Here is a 15,254-nt window from a genome sequence, read left to right as displayed (position 1 = left end):
AAATGGGCGTAGAAAAAACCATGACTGCCTTAAGAAGTCACTACTGCTCATCTGTGCACTTAGGTTTCTTTAAGACTTACCAGAGGAAGTCAGGGAAAATGAAGGGAAATAACAAACTGCAGTGATCCTCCGGGTGGTTCTGATGCACCTACTTCACTAGGGTTGCAGTCTAAGGATGAAAGGAGCTTCCTCCTCTGTGGAGAAAGTGACCAATGATTGAACCCTTAGAAAGGGTGATGGCAGAAAAAAAGCAATCAACCGTGGAGGCATGTTAGTTTTTGTAGATATTTACACAAGTTTTGCTTTTTGTTTTTTATGCCTATATGTCAACCAAATATCAACTTTCATTACCTCCTATGGAAATTTCAGTGGATTTGTTTTATTTTTCAAGTTTTCAGTCTTAACGAAAAGGAGTAGGACAGAGTAGCAATAAAAATTAGTAAACTAGGGTAATAAATGTTGAGTCTGTCAAAGACTGCACCTAACAAAATATGTATACGCATTTAGGAAGTGAAAGGACGAGGTGGAACTGAGCAGGACACTGTGAATAAGGTGACAGACAAGGATCTATAGAGAATTTTAATGACATTTGTCCTGCATCTCACATATTAAAGTGTCCTACTCACAGATAAGGAAACCAAATGTACATTACAACAATAACAGCAGCTACCATGCAATAGATCCATATGGCAAGCCAGGGACTATGTTAAACATTTAAATATATCATCTCATTGAATTCTCACAAATAGCTTACAAGGCAAGCATTATTATTGTATTTACAAATGAGAAAACTAAAAGAGATTAAATAACTTGTTCCAGGGTGTACAGTTAAGTGGAAGAGCTAAGATATGAACTCAGATATGTCTGATTTCAAAATCTATTACCTTAACCAGTAGGATAGTAGTTCTTAACTCAAATTGCAGATTATAATCACCTGGAAAACTTAAAAACTACTTATACCCAGTCCCTACCCCAAGAACAATTAATCAGAATTTCTTGTGCATGGGGCCCAGACATGGGTGTTTGTTTCAAAGCTCCCCTGGGTGACTGTAACATGCAGCCTGGACTGCCAATCACTGCACTGTGCGGTCTGCCTCCCATGAAGGTCAGCAGACCTGTGCTAGGGTAAGACAGCACTGAAACCAAGTGTCCTCAGTCTCTTTGAAATGGCCTTTCCACTGCCCTGCCAGGTACTCTTTGCCACATTTGATTGTTATGACTTTCTGTAGAAGTAACATAAATGTGGGAATTTTTTACAAAGAATTGTCACAGCAGAATAGGTGACAAGTCCACCAAAGAGAACCTGCTTATAGCTATCTACAGGCTATAATAAATGAACACAAGGAAGACTCAAATTTATTACTCTCATTCCCAAAAGGGAAGTAAAGACTGGCCTCAAAAGCCCTTCCTACCACAGCTAATCACTAACGTTTGGAATGGCCTGCCCCTCTCCTTTCACAAATCCAGTAAGAGCAGCTACCAGATCGCAGGGGGAAAGACCCAATTTCCCACTCCTTTACAACGCTATTTTACGCAGGATCTCAAGGCAAACGAAAGTCAATCAAACCATAAAATCAGTGGAAGTAAAGGAAAAATGTGGGTAGTATAAAGACCACAAGATCTTACAAGAGATGTCCTAGGTTTTCTTCTGCACTCTGCCAACACTGAGGCCCTCTTAGCCTTTGTTTCCTTTTCTGTACTGAAGACACAGCTCTCTCAGTGATTTAAAAGTATCCTACCCGTGCTTGCTTCGGCAGCACATACACTAAAATTGGAACGATACAGAGCATGGCCCCTGCGCAAGGATGACACGCAAATTCGTGAAGTGTTCCATATTTTTTAAATTACAGGGGGAAGGTTAGGGAGAGGTGGGGGAGATAAGAGATCAATCAAAGGACTTGTATGCATGCATATAAGCATAACCAATGGACGCAAAACTCTGGGGGGTGAGGGCATATATGGGAGTGGGGTGGGGGGGCAATGGTAAGATATGTACACATATAATACCTTAATAAAAAATTGAAAAAAAATAAAAGTATCCTACCCACCAGCATTACCTGGAAACATGTTAGAAATGCAAATTATCAATCTCTCCTAGATTCAGAATCAGAAACTCTGGGGTCTGTCCCAGCAACATGTTGTAATAAGCCCAAGAGGTGACTCACCATCTCCAGATGTTTCTGATGCACCTACTTCATTAGGGTTGTTGTCTAAGGATAAAAGGAGCCTGTGCATAAAATTGTTAGCTTTTACTACTATCTGCTTAAGTCAAAATCTAAAATTCTTGAAATAATGTTTTAGCCTACATTAGTTAGACTAATAACCTCATTTCTGCATTTTACTTTGACTGTGTAGACGAGGCACAAGTCAACCAGAGGTTATGCAATTAGCTTGGAGTCAAAGAGAAAGCAAAGAGTAAAGCTGAGAAGGAAACCCCAGAGTGAACTTGATTTTAATTCAATCAAACTGTTAAGGTACCAACCACGCACTTTCATCTATAATCACAATGAACCTTTTTATAAACAAGTCTCTATCTTCTTAGCTAAAATATATAACTGTAACTTTTTGGATTTTAAAATAAATTGACTTGTATGATTCTGGGCTACCAGCAGCTCAAGAAGCAATAAAAAATTACAAGTGTTCTACAGTGAATAGGTACAATTGCTCAGACCTCTCAATACGTGAAGGGCAGACAGTACTCCCCTTGCTCACCTCACATTTCTGATTATTGCAGTGGTAGAAACCATAATAAATAAGTGGGTAGACACTGTGCTTCAAGTATATATATTTCTGTAATATAATTATTTAGATACTATAAAATATAAGCTGGATTTTAGGAGATGCTTTGGGATTTTTCTCCCCAACCTCCTGTCAGCAGCACTCGATCTTTTTACTGTAATTTATCTGATATAGCTGCTTGATACTTTTACATGCAAGGGTGCAGAAAAACAAAAGAGCGAGGGAATGGATTGCTAATGAAATTCTCTGATTGTAAAAAGCACTTTGGAATGATCAGGTGGTAAATAATAATAAGAGGAAATAACATAAAGTGCCTGGATGCCACTACAATAGTCACTATATAAATGCAGAAGAGATCAGACATGAATAGAATTTTCATTTTATGCAGCTACTGTGTGTGTATATAGAATATACAGTTGCTAATTTTTCAATGATACTGGTAAACTATTGTTCAAAATCTTTTCTTGCTATCTTATCACTTTAAAAGGCATCATATAGAAACACCCAATTGTCCTAGTAAAATGGAGAATGTATGCAAAGTAGCCAGAGGAAAGAGCCTTTTTGTACACATGAAAAAAAAAAGAGCCCAAATAACAAGAGAGAATGAAGAGAAAATACTGACACTATTAGAGCAGCTAAGGAGACATACACAAAGGTGAACTTTGAAAAATACCAGGAACAAATAACTCAATGTGTGGCAGAGGAACTACAATGAAGATATATGGTCATACACCCAAACTACAGATAAATGCATTTTCTCTTTCCTAGGCTACTTTTTATAGTGGTGGTGGTTTTTAAATGGAACCAGGGAAAAAGGAGGGAGAAGTATAATTTTGTTGTTTGTTGTTACTATTGATGTTTACTTTATCTATAACACTAATAGTAACTCCATACTTGAGTTTTCCAACAGTTTCAGAACCTCAGTGCTTATCATGAATTCGCCTTCAATTTTCTTGTTTGATGATAAGAGCTGGGAAGGTTCTTTTAGTCATAGGGGAAGCGTCTGATTAGGATTCTAAGAAAGCAGAGGTCTTAGGAAAATACCACTATCCAAACAATGCAATCAGACAAAATTCTCTCCCTTCCTGTGTCCTCTCCCTTTGTGGAATAAAAGATTGTTTTTAGGACCTTTTCTGTACATGGTCATTAAAAAGCAGGATTGGACTTGCACATACAGCGATATTTCAGAATATCTCAAATTTCCAACTTATAAGAAGACACACATTTTCTCAGAGAAACTCAGAGAAAACAACTCTGCATATTCACAAAACTCAGTTAATTCTAGAAGAGGAAAATGGAGCCATCACTGCCAACATAAGAAAGCAATAATAGTAATATTAGTAATACCAATAATTTGGATTCTAGAGCATGATTTATCCCAAAGATTCACCTGTAATAAGGGAGACTCCAGAACAAGAAGGTCATTAAGGCTATATTTCTATCTTCAGGATTCAGCCAAAATCAGACTCTCCGGAAAGCTGTAAATGCTCTCAGAACAGACTTTAGCAATGAGATTGGAATGAACACTGGGACCATGGCATAAAAGCATCTCCCTGTCCCTTGTTCTACAAGTTAACTATTAAACCATATGTTGTTCATCCTGATTTGGTTTACTCAATTCTAGAAACAAGGCCGCACTGATCAGATTGCCCTGGGCATTGAAAACCTAGTGAAACCTTTGCTAAGACAGTGTTCTTCCCCCAACCTCACCCAGAGGGCTTCCATTATCAGACTATCAACTCTGTTACTGGTGAAGGATGGAAAATACCTTCTTTTGAAGAACACCTTCTTTCTTTACCTGGGTTTTCTGGTTTTGGTACACTCAACATTTTAAGTGCCTAATCTCCTCCCCCAACCCCTCAATTACCTTCTTCTACTCTAGTTTATTCTTTTAATTATTTACAGACTTGCTTCTCTGGACACTTTGTTCTAGTAGAAGTTAGCTGGTTTTTTTCAACACCTTTTGGTGGAATGCAATAATAGTTACATAGAGAAGGAATTGGTCTTAAAGGTATTTTTAGGTTGCATCTGTGACAGATAGAGATCTTTTCCTTTTATTGATTTTTACTGTGTACCATCCACTCTGCAGCTTGAAATGGCTACAACAGTGTTTGAAAAATTGGTTGTTAGTCGTTGTTCAAACCATTTTTCAAAGCAGTTCTTGCAAGCTCCATTTCACTCTCCGTTTTAAGGAGGGTTTTGTTAGGGCTGGTTTCATTTTCTTTGTGGAGTCATGCTGTCAGAGAAACACAGTCTAGAACATTGCTTTTAAAAGTGGTATGATTGGGATAATAACCATATTGAATCTGTATTCAAAATTTATTAGATTGAGCCATGTGTAGCTAAGAAGAAAAAGAGGTCATAAGTCTTCAATGCTTCATAAACATGAACACTAAGGAATGCAAATGTTAAAATTCACCAAGCACAACATGATATTGCACTGTTGGAAAGATATTTTCTCATGTCCAAGATCCACAGTGCAGGGGGAAGGTGAGTGTTTATATGTGGGATTTTCCTCCATATTTTTGCTAATGAGCATCTGTGAATATGCCTTAATAGCTACATAATTTACATTTATAAAAATGATACACTATAAAGGCTACAAACAGCATGATAGCAAGTCCATTTTTTAACAGAACTAAGAATAGCAAACTTTGATAATCTTCTAGAACTCTTAAATTTTACTTATATTTCCAGGACCTAATTACTTAAAATAAAAGTTGAAGAAATTTGAGATTAAGAGAAAGGGTGAAAATAGCTAATGGTATTCAGATTTTTAGAAAATGATATGTTTACTTAAAAAATAGGATTTGGGGCCAAGTTCTACAGTGATTTTTTGATAAATGCACTATAAAACTTCCTGAATCTTCAAAAAGTGAAAGAGTGAAACATCGACCCCATTTTAAACTTAGAGTAGTAAATTTCAGTGAAGATACCTATCAAAATTGGCAATGGCCAGACTATGAGAGAAAGAAATTGAAAATTCATTGTGACCAGAAGGAGGATAAGCATGAGGAATGTGGCCCAGGAAAAGGACTCATTATGTGTAAGCCAAAACCCAACATCATACAGTAAAGTTTTCATAATTTTTTAGGAGAATATTTGAAAAAATATGGTTTCATGGGGCAAGGTTTAGGGGCTTGGAGTGCAGACTAGGAAACTCAATGGTCCAACTCCACAAGGGCAGATTGACAAACCAGGCCTGAGTACTACCCTAGAAAATAAACATTCTGATCTGAAGGTTGCTCCTACCACTGCTTTACTGTCTGTGAAAATTGTGGCTAAATTATATATCTCTACTTTTGATGAACTTGAGGAAAAGACAATGTGTTTTGTGTTGTTTTTTTTCTGGTGTGTAGTTTTCAAACTGTAAACAGTAAGTGCTATATAAAAGGAAAGTGGTATTAGTGTCTCATAAGAGAAACATAAAGACTGATGATACATGGATTAAAAATATTTTGTTTGCTTTATAAAAGTATTGAATAGTACCACTAGTACTAAGTCAGAAATTTGGTGGGGAAATGTTTTATTGATTGACTGATTGATTGATTGATTGATTTTTTTTATCCAGAATACATTTGCTGTAAATAATCAGCGAGTTTTAATTTTAGAGAACAAGACCAGGACACATCACAGGAGGCTTTTGATGTGAAGTTAGAAACCCTTCGTCTGTGAACCACCCATTTTAAGATCTACTTTATCCAGAACTAGGAATAAGCTATACAGAAAGTTGCCTATCTCGTGTGCCTCACCCTTCTTAAGATCTAATGAATCCATAGCCTTGGGTTCCTATTTCTATAAAAACAACAGTAAAACCTAATCACTTTGTTTTCTTGGATGAAATTGGCTATGCCTCCAATTAAATTATGTCACAAACTTCTTCCCCACTACCAATAATGTAAATGAAGAACCAAGCACAGGCATGTGGCAATGAAGAAAGGATGAGTTTTAGCCTTAGAACCTTATGATTGTATCCTATTTCCACCCCTTAACAAGTCATTTAACCTTTCTAGGTCAAAGTTTTCTCATCCATTAAGTGAAGATAATGGTGCCTATCTCAAAGGATTGTTTGAAAACTTAAATGAAAAATGGTTGGTGCAGAGAGGTCTCTCCATAAATGGCAGCTAAAGCACTGCCTGCAGTGAAATTCAGATAAAACACATTTAGCCAGGACAGATGCACTGGGAGGCAGGTCTGTTATCCATGCTACAAAATCCATTAAGTCAAAATAATTTGGTCATTTAAACAATACCCTTTAGAAAATTTTTAATGACATTTCCCAAAACACAAGCTAGCTTATGGTTATATGGAATTCCTGTATTTAAAAAGGAGCTTCACCATAGCTAGTTTGGCTCAGTGGATAGAGCATTGCCCCCAGACTGAAGGATCCCGGGTTCAACTCCCATCAAGAGCACATGCTGGGCTGCGGTCTTGATCCCTACTGAGGGGTATGCAGGAGGCAGCTTATCAATGATTCTCTCTCATCATTGATCTTTCCTCTCTCTCTCTCTCTTCCTCTTAGAAATCAATAAAAATATTAAATAATTAATTAATTAATTAATTAAAAAGGAGCTTCATGCCCTGGCCAGTGTTGCTCAGTGGTTGTAGTGTAGTGCCGGCCCAGCATCGAAGGCTCAAGGTTCGATTCCCAGTTAAGGGCACATACCTGGGATGCAGGGTGTATGCTGGAGGCAACCAATCAATGTGTCTCTCTCACATGGATGTTTCTCTCTCTCTCAATCTCCCTCCCTCCCTCCCTTCCTCCCTTCAACTCTCTCTAAAAGCCAATGGAAAAAAATATTTTTGGGTGAGGATTAACAAAAAATAAAAAATTTTAAAAAAGGAGCTCCATTCAGTTCGTAAAATAGTGTGTCTAGTCTTGTTCCCCAAATCCAGGATCATAAAGGCCTTCCACCACAAAGGATAAGTGACATTTAGAAAACCAGATTTTTGAAAACTGGAAATGCATATAGGTTATCAGGATGACAGGAAGTGCCCCAACTCAAAGCATATGGAGAAGAAACGTGCCCTATAGAAACATTCTGCAGATGAAGAAGAATGGAATTACTTTAAACACTGGAGAGAAATGGAGGAGTAGAGAAGAGTATCAAGCCCTAAAAGACTGCAGATTAAAAAGTGATCAAAATCAAATCCAGGTGAGAGGTAAAGAAAGATTTCAGAATAGTTATCTGTGGGAAGAAGAGCAGGGAGAGCCAAATTCCTAGGATTGAAGAGTATTTAGAAATAAAATCCTTAAGTGTTATGGTCCAAGGTAAGGCCAGCTTCAGAAAATACAAATATTGATGGGTTAAATCAGGACTGAGGAAAATATAAAGCCAAATATGGGCAGTTTTAAGGGAATAAAATAGGCAGCTTGGAACTCAACTGTCATCACAATTCATTTGTGTTTCACATCCCACTGTTTGTGACATTAACAGAATTTCGAATTTAGCAATGAACTATTTTTGTATTGTGAATCTCTGGAGCCATTTTCCATATGTAGTTACCACTGCAACTAGAAATAATAGCCTTTTTGATCTTTAAAAAACTTCCAATTAATACTATTCAAATTTGGGGTCACTTTTTATACCTTTTGAAGTAGAGTATTACCCTTGTTCTTTATTTGAACAAAATCCAAGTTATTTTAGAAATAAGTCCTTTGGTAACATCTGCTTTTACTGTCATTTTTCAAAATAAAGTTAGTTTTAGAATTCTATTTTCATATAACTAGAATAACTAAAGCAAATCTTTTTGTAAAGGCATTTAAATAGGAAAAAATTAGACACAGAGTTCCTATTTTGTGTCAAACAAGCAACATAATTTTAAGTATTAGTACTTACATATTAATATACATGAGTCATATATATCATATACTAGGAGCCCGTTGCACGAAGTTTCGTGCAATAGACTTTTCCTTCACCTGGCTGCCGGCACCAGTTATCCGCCAGCAGCAGTTTTCCTCTGGCCACCCGCCGATCAGAGCGCATCCCGCCAGCACGATTGGCCACCCCGAGAGGAACTCTGATCGGGAGGTGCTCCAATCGGGCGGGTGGCCAGAGGAAAACTGCTGCTGGCGCAAAACTGGTGCCAGCAGCCACGCAATCGGCCACCCCAAGTTCTGCCACCAGCATCTTCCGCAGTGCCGGCCTAAGCAGCGCCGGCCGGCCGTTTAAGCCGGCGGGAGGAGCGGGGGTCGGGGACTCGCGAGTCCCCGCCCACCGCTCCTACAGCCAGCCAACCGGCCACCCTGAGTCCCGCCCCCCGCGCCTCCAGCCGGCCCAATCGTGGGTGTAGCGGAGTGATGGTAATTTGCATATTACCATTTTATTAGGTATGATACTATATATAATGAGCTTAAGTTCACTGTTAACAGGGCTTTTATGTATTATCATCGTTATTGCTATTGTTAGTGAATATCACTTACTGACTACCTATTATGCTTAAAAACTCTTCTATGCACTAAGCACACATACCATTCAATGCAGCCATCATTGCTCCATTTTTCCACTTGAGGACTTAGACAAGAGAAATAGCATGCCTGTGGTCATATAGTAATTTTTTCATATAGAGGTGATAACAAATGGCTGTGCAACTAGAGAGTATACTAGGTACGTTATTTTCACTATCTACCTCTGCCTTTCATATTGACACAAGGCTACCGTTTTAAAATCTAACATAATGTGTTGTCAAGTTCCACACAATTGCTTTTTTCCTAATACACTGTTATTCCACTGAATCAACATTCTTTTCAAATCGTTTACACTTGTACAGAATATTGACACTGATGTTTACACGCCTTTTCTTACAAAATGTAATTCAGAACTAAATGATTCCTTGAGCACCTACTATGTGGTACCTACTGGGCTAGATATCTTTGTTCACGATCATACTAAAATACAGAACTTGACAACATAGATTCCTCTCCTTCTTGAAGATGCCTCTTTAGGTAAAACTGTATTTCTGATCCTTTTTAATCACTGATTTGTATAAAGTAGTATAGTACTATGTGAAAAGCATTAGGAATTTGGATTTAAAAATTCCTTTCAATAAATCAAACCTACTTAGTAAAAATTGTTGAAACAAAATCTGTAACATGAAGGGCATTTATGGCAGATGTAAACATCATTTCTACCTAGAAACAGAAAATTAGTCTGCATAATGTCATTTATCTCCTGAGCTAAATTATATTATAATTTTCATCTATAAACCCAAGTTCTTAATGTGTGCTGCAAAGATGATATCTCTGACCCACACTCAGTAGGAAATGTGTTTTTAGTTGTTTGTTGGTAGTGATAATGGAGTGACACTGGACACATATATTTTCAGCAAGTTTCCTTAGTAATAAAAATAGCTATAATAATAATAGTAATAATCAGCATCACAATAGTGACAGTATTTATTAAATACTTTCCTATGTGCCAAGTACTGTGATTAGCACTTTATATATATTATCTTATTCATTTCTTAAAATATCTCATGAGGTATGTACTATAAGTAATCCAATTTAACAGAGAAGTTAAATTGGATTACTTATAGTACTGAGACACAGAGAAGTCAGAAAACTTGCCCAAGATCACACAAATACAGGAGCAGAGCCAATGAGTTTGTCTCTCATGCTTACACGAGGTGGGGGTTCTAGCAGGCTCTCTGATGTGTATTCAGAAGAATACTGCATCTGTGATGTTCTATCTACATTAACCAGGTTTGGGACCCAGCTCATTTGTAAGCCCAGATCTGAAGACAACTAATAGGAGTTAAAGTTCGAGCTGCTGCTATTGATTCATATTGCCTGCTAATTGAAATGTTCCCTTCTGAGAAGACAGGGTGGCTGGATAATCCTAGGACATAATACATGCTCAAGAAAAAGTCTGATGAATGTTAACAGTGGTTTCTATAAGTGCTTAGTTCAAAGGTGATTTTCATCTCCCAACGCCTTTAAAAAATACGTTGTCCTATTGTCTAAAATATTTTCACCAAGGGCATGAATTACTTAGGTTATCAGTTGAAAAATTATAACTTTAAAAATTCGTTTTGCTTTGTTTTGCTATTAGGTTGCTAGGCTCAGTTAAACATGACACTCTCTGGGAAACCATTCCTCCTCCTCTACTCTCTGATCTGTTCCTAGGACAGCAGAGTGTGCCTTGCTCTGTCCTCCATAGAATCTTATCAAAACCACATACTGTATTGTTCATTGTCCCCTCTACTTTATCTTTAGTCCCTTGAAGATTGACCCATAACTATCTACCTTTTAGACCCCGAGGAATCCTGAATGCTAGCATTCAGTTAAAAAACAACACTAACCAACCAATGAACAACACACACTAGAACATTCAAAGAGAAGAAAAAGAATGATCTTGTGGCTGACTGTGCACACTTTTTGGTGGCTTGTTTCTCCCCTTACATTACGTACAAGTCTTCATGAAAAAGGGCTTCCCACAGCAGAGGATCATTTGAATTGACTGGTATGTTCCCCAGAGAAGTGTATTAATGTACCAAGGAATATATATCTTTATTAATACACATACATACATATTATGCAGTAACATAAATATAACTGGAAGGGAGAAAGTAGTAGGAAATGTTTCCAAAATAAAGCTTATTATATTTATATTACTTTACATTTTGTATTTAGTAATTTTATTCCCTCTCTACCCCTAATATGTTATATACCCTCATATACTTTTTACTAATATATATCATGAAAGTAGAAACTTTATTTTATTCACCACTGTATCACTAGTTCCTAGAAGAGAACTTGATACCAAACACCCAATAAATATGTCTTGAAAAGAATGGAAAAAAAGGAAAAAGAAATACAGAAGTTCTTACAATAGTCTTCATATTGATCTAGAAATAATAGAGGGGGTGGATGTCTCCGGTATTTTCCCAGGAAAACATGAATTATCAGTAAAATTTCAAGCTCTCATCCTATTCTTCAGACCACCAATACATTCCTTTATGGACAAGTTGTCCCTTCTAGCCTGTCCATACCCAATCTCTTGCACTGCTGAGACTTAGGAGCAGAGTATTAGGCAGAAGCAGCCACATGTGCCAACAAGGGAGGCTCCAGCATTTCCCGCAGGTCAGCTGAGCCCCAGAGGGGCAGTAGAAAGAGATATGAAAGTCTTCCTAATGTCAGGCACACTCACTCACAGATTTCTCTCCTCTCAAAAAGGATCCTGGCCCTGGCCCATGTGGCTCATTGATTGAACATAATCCCATGCACCAAGACGTCACTGATTGGATTCCAGGTCAGGTTATGGGCTCGATCCTCAGTAGGGGGTATTCCAGAGGCAGCCTATAGATGTTTCTCTCTCATCCATGTTTCTCTCTCCCTCTCTCTTTAAAATTGGGTGAAAAGTGATCTGCCAAATAACTTATATGCATAACCCATGAACACAGACAATAGTGTGGTGAAAACCTGGTGCAGAGTGTGGGGGCGGGCTAGAAGGGGTCAAAGGGGAAGAAGGGGGGGTATATTTAATACTTTCAACAATAAAGATTTTAATTTTTTAAAAAATAAAATCAATAAAAACATTTTTTAAAAGGATCCTAGTAACAAAACTGATGATGGAAGAAATGAAATTAGAAGGTCCCCATTGATATATCCCATCTTATTCTGGAGGACACTGTCCCCTGGAGGGGAAAAAGGAGGAACCTACAAGGTTTTCTTATGTTTTGCAGCTTCCAAATTATAGCACAGCCCTACTATATGAAGCTATCAATGAATGTACACTTATACTGATAAAATACAATGGAACTTTTGAGTTTTCCTCAAGAGGAATTTAGATTATCATTCATCCTAGTTTAGAAAAGATAATATCCTAGTAATAATAAATTATCCTGAATTATGAGTTTTTCTTAAAAAACAGACTGACTTGTTCTTTTTAATCTTTGTACCTCCATGCCCAGCACCAACATATGTTTTCAATAAATGATAGCTAAAAAATTAAAGAATGTTTCCTTATAATGGTGAGATATGGCTTAAAGGGTTCAAACAAATTCAGAGTATTTTCCTCAGCTTGATTTTTCCAGTTTTATTAGTAGGCAATCATCATTTATTATTGAACATGCATCAGTGTTAATATAATAAATCCTCACCAACTGTGATGTGGAAATCTTACCATTTTATGTTCACATACTAGAAATTTTAAAGTCACAATATTGAAACAATGGTTTTCAAACTTCAGTGTGCATAACTAACCTGGGTAGCTTCCTAAACTACTGATCCCCAGGCACTATCCTCAGAACTTCTAATCAAGAAATTCTAGAATGGGGTTCAGGACTCTTAGTTTGGACAACCACCCTAGGTCAGTGGTCGGCAAACTCATTAGTCAACAGAGCCAAATATCAACAGTACAATGATTGAAATTTATTTTGAGAGCCAAATTTTTTAAACTTAAACTTCTTCTAACGCCACTTCTTCAAAATAGACTCGCCCAGGCCGTGGTATTTTGTGGAAGAGCCACACTCAAGGGGCCAAAGAGCCGCATGTGGCTCGCGAGCCGCAGTTTGCTGACCACAGCTCTAGGTAATTATGACACAGGTGGTCCTTTGACTACTTACTATGGATTGGGCTATAAAGGAAATAGGAAAATAAATCTTTATGCTTCACTTTTTCAATGTGGAGAAAAGTCTAGCTTATTCAATGTGACTTAACCATTAAAATTACTTGTGAAAAGACCATGAAATTTGCTAAGACTTTTGAAAATGAACCAAGAAAAGGTACAAGGGCAAGAAATTATACATTTCCAGCCAGAAGGGGCTCTTTTTTAAAACTTCACAAAGACTGACAGTGTGTGTAAAGTAAAAGTGGGAGAAGTATGGCAGCCATGCAGCAATGTTTATGAACAACTTAGGGAAACAATGTTGATTCAACAGGCTTATTTTGATAAAATGTGTTTTAATGGCTATTATAAAGGTGGATGCCTTTTAAATCTTAGATGTACTTTAAGATATGTATGTTTATATTTATACTAGAGGCCCAGTGCATGATTAAGTCATGCACGTGTAGGGTCCCCTAGGCCTAACCTGCCATCCAGGCCATATCCACTGCCCCGCAAAGCCTAGCACGCTCCGCGGACACTGCTAGCAGCCTGCTCCCCGCTTTTGATGGCAGGGGGTCCGCTGGTGCCGGAGCGGACACACAGCTCCCCGCTTTCGATCGTGGGGGAGCTGGGTGCCTGTCCTCTGGTGCCGGAGCAGACAGGCACCCAGCTCCCCTGCTTTCGCTTTCGATCGCGGGGGAGCTGGGTGCCTGTCCGCTCCCGCACCAGGCCTGTCAGAAGCCTTTCAGAAGCCTCTAATACAGAAAGGCCTGGTGCACTATCCTCAGAACTTCTAAGCCTCCGGCGCGGCGGAGGCTTCTGAAAGGCCTGGTGTGGGAGCGGACAGGCACCCAGCTCCCCCGCTTTTGATGGTCCGCGGCGGGACGTGGGATCGCTGCCCCAGAGGCCCCTTCTGTGCTGTAGCACAGCCATGGCACAGACGCTGAGCTCGCGCCGCCGCTGGTGACGCGAGCTCAGCGTCCCACCGGCCCAATCGGCCACCCTGAGTCCCGCCCCTCTGCGCCTCCTGGCCAATCGTGGGCATAGCAAAGGTACGGTCAATTTGCATATTTTCTATTATTAGGTAGGATAAGAGAATTGTTAAAAAAAATTCCTTCTTTGCCCTAGCTGGTTTGTCTCAGTGGATAGAGGTCAGACTAAAGGGTCCCAGGTTCAATTCCTGTCAAGAGCACATACCTGGATTGCAGGCTTGGTCCCCAGTGCATGGGAGAGGCAACCAATGGTGTGTCTCTCTCACATAGATGTTTCTCTCTGTCTCGCCCCTGTCCTCCACTCTCTCTGAAAATCAATGGAAAAATATCCTCAGGTGAGGATTAACAAAAAATGTCCCTCTTTAACTCTCTATTTACCAACATCATTGCCAACACCATTGCTTCCCTCCCTGCCCTCCTTGAATGTATCCCCTGGAATTGGAAGTCTGTCCCAGGGAAGGCACTGTTCTGCTCTGCCCTGACCTCTAGGTCTCTGCAGCCTATAATTATTTCCATGGGAGTTGTCTCAGCACTGAGTTCTCTAAATTCAAAGTCTGTCATTTTTCAGGAGCTCTAGTGAATGAATGATGGAAATTATTATATTATTCTTATGAATGTTGTAAATTGCATAACCTGTCATAGTTTTCCCTTTGACTTAGCTGCAGGAAAGTACAAAGGCAAATGCATAGCATTTTACTAAATGTAGTTTGTGTGTTGACTTCAGTCCTGACTCCATTTTTATATCCTTACCCTTATTTATTTTTTTGTTTTATTTTGTTTATCTTTCTTATCTACTTCTAATTCATGTATTTTACTGTATTATCTGTTTCTTTTTCTTTGTCAGCCATTTTAATTACCATATTGGAGCAATGTGGCTGAAATAAATGAAGAAAACAAAACAAAAATTGTGTGTTCGTGTGTGTGTGTGTGTGTGTGTGTGTTATATATACAGTATATCAAACACACCCCAAGTATA

General features: G+C 38.5%; 1 protein-coding gene across 17 annotated transcripts in view; it reads right to left on the bottom strand.

Annotated features, from left to right (window-relative positions):
* Window positions 1-15,254, bottom strand: part of ZBTB20 (zinc finger and BTB domain containing 20) — an 899,572-nt gene that overhangs the window by 456,944 nt on the left and 427,374 nt on the right. For 2 of the 17 annotated variants that reach the window (XM_079767035.1, XM_079767014.1), the window contains exon 5: window positions 81-194. The exons of 13 other annotated variants lie outside the window; for them this stretch is intronic. The gene's annotated coding sequence lies outside the window, so the exon portion shown is untranslated. Of the gene's footprint in view, window positions 1-80; window positions 195-14,483; window positions 14,586-15,254 lie in introns of all 17 variants that reach the window. 2 more of the 17 variants (XM_079767013.1, XM_079767019.1) reach the window with 1 other exon arrangement.

This window comes from Cnephaeus nilssonii (genome assembly GCF_951640355.1).
Source record: "Cnephaeus nilssonii genome assembly, chromosome: 3".
Classification (NCBI taxonomy): domain Eukaryota; kingdom Metazoa; phylum Chordata; class Mammalia; order Chiroptera; family Vespertilionidae; genus Cnephaeus; species Cnephaeus nilssonii.
This window is presented reverse-complemented; position numbering and strand designations above follow the sequence as displayed.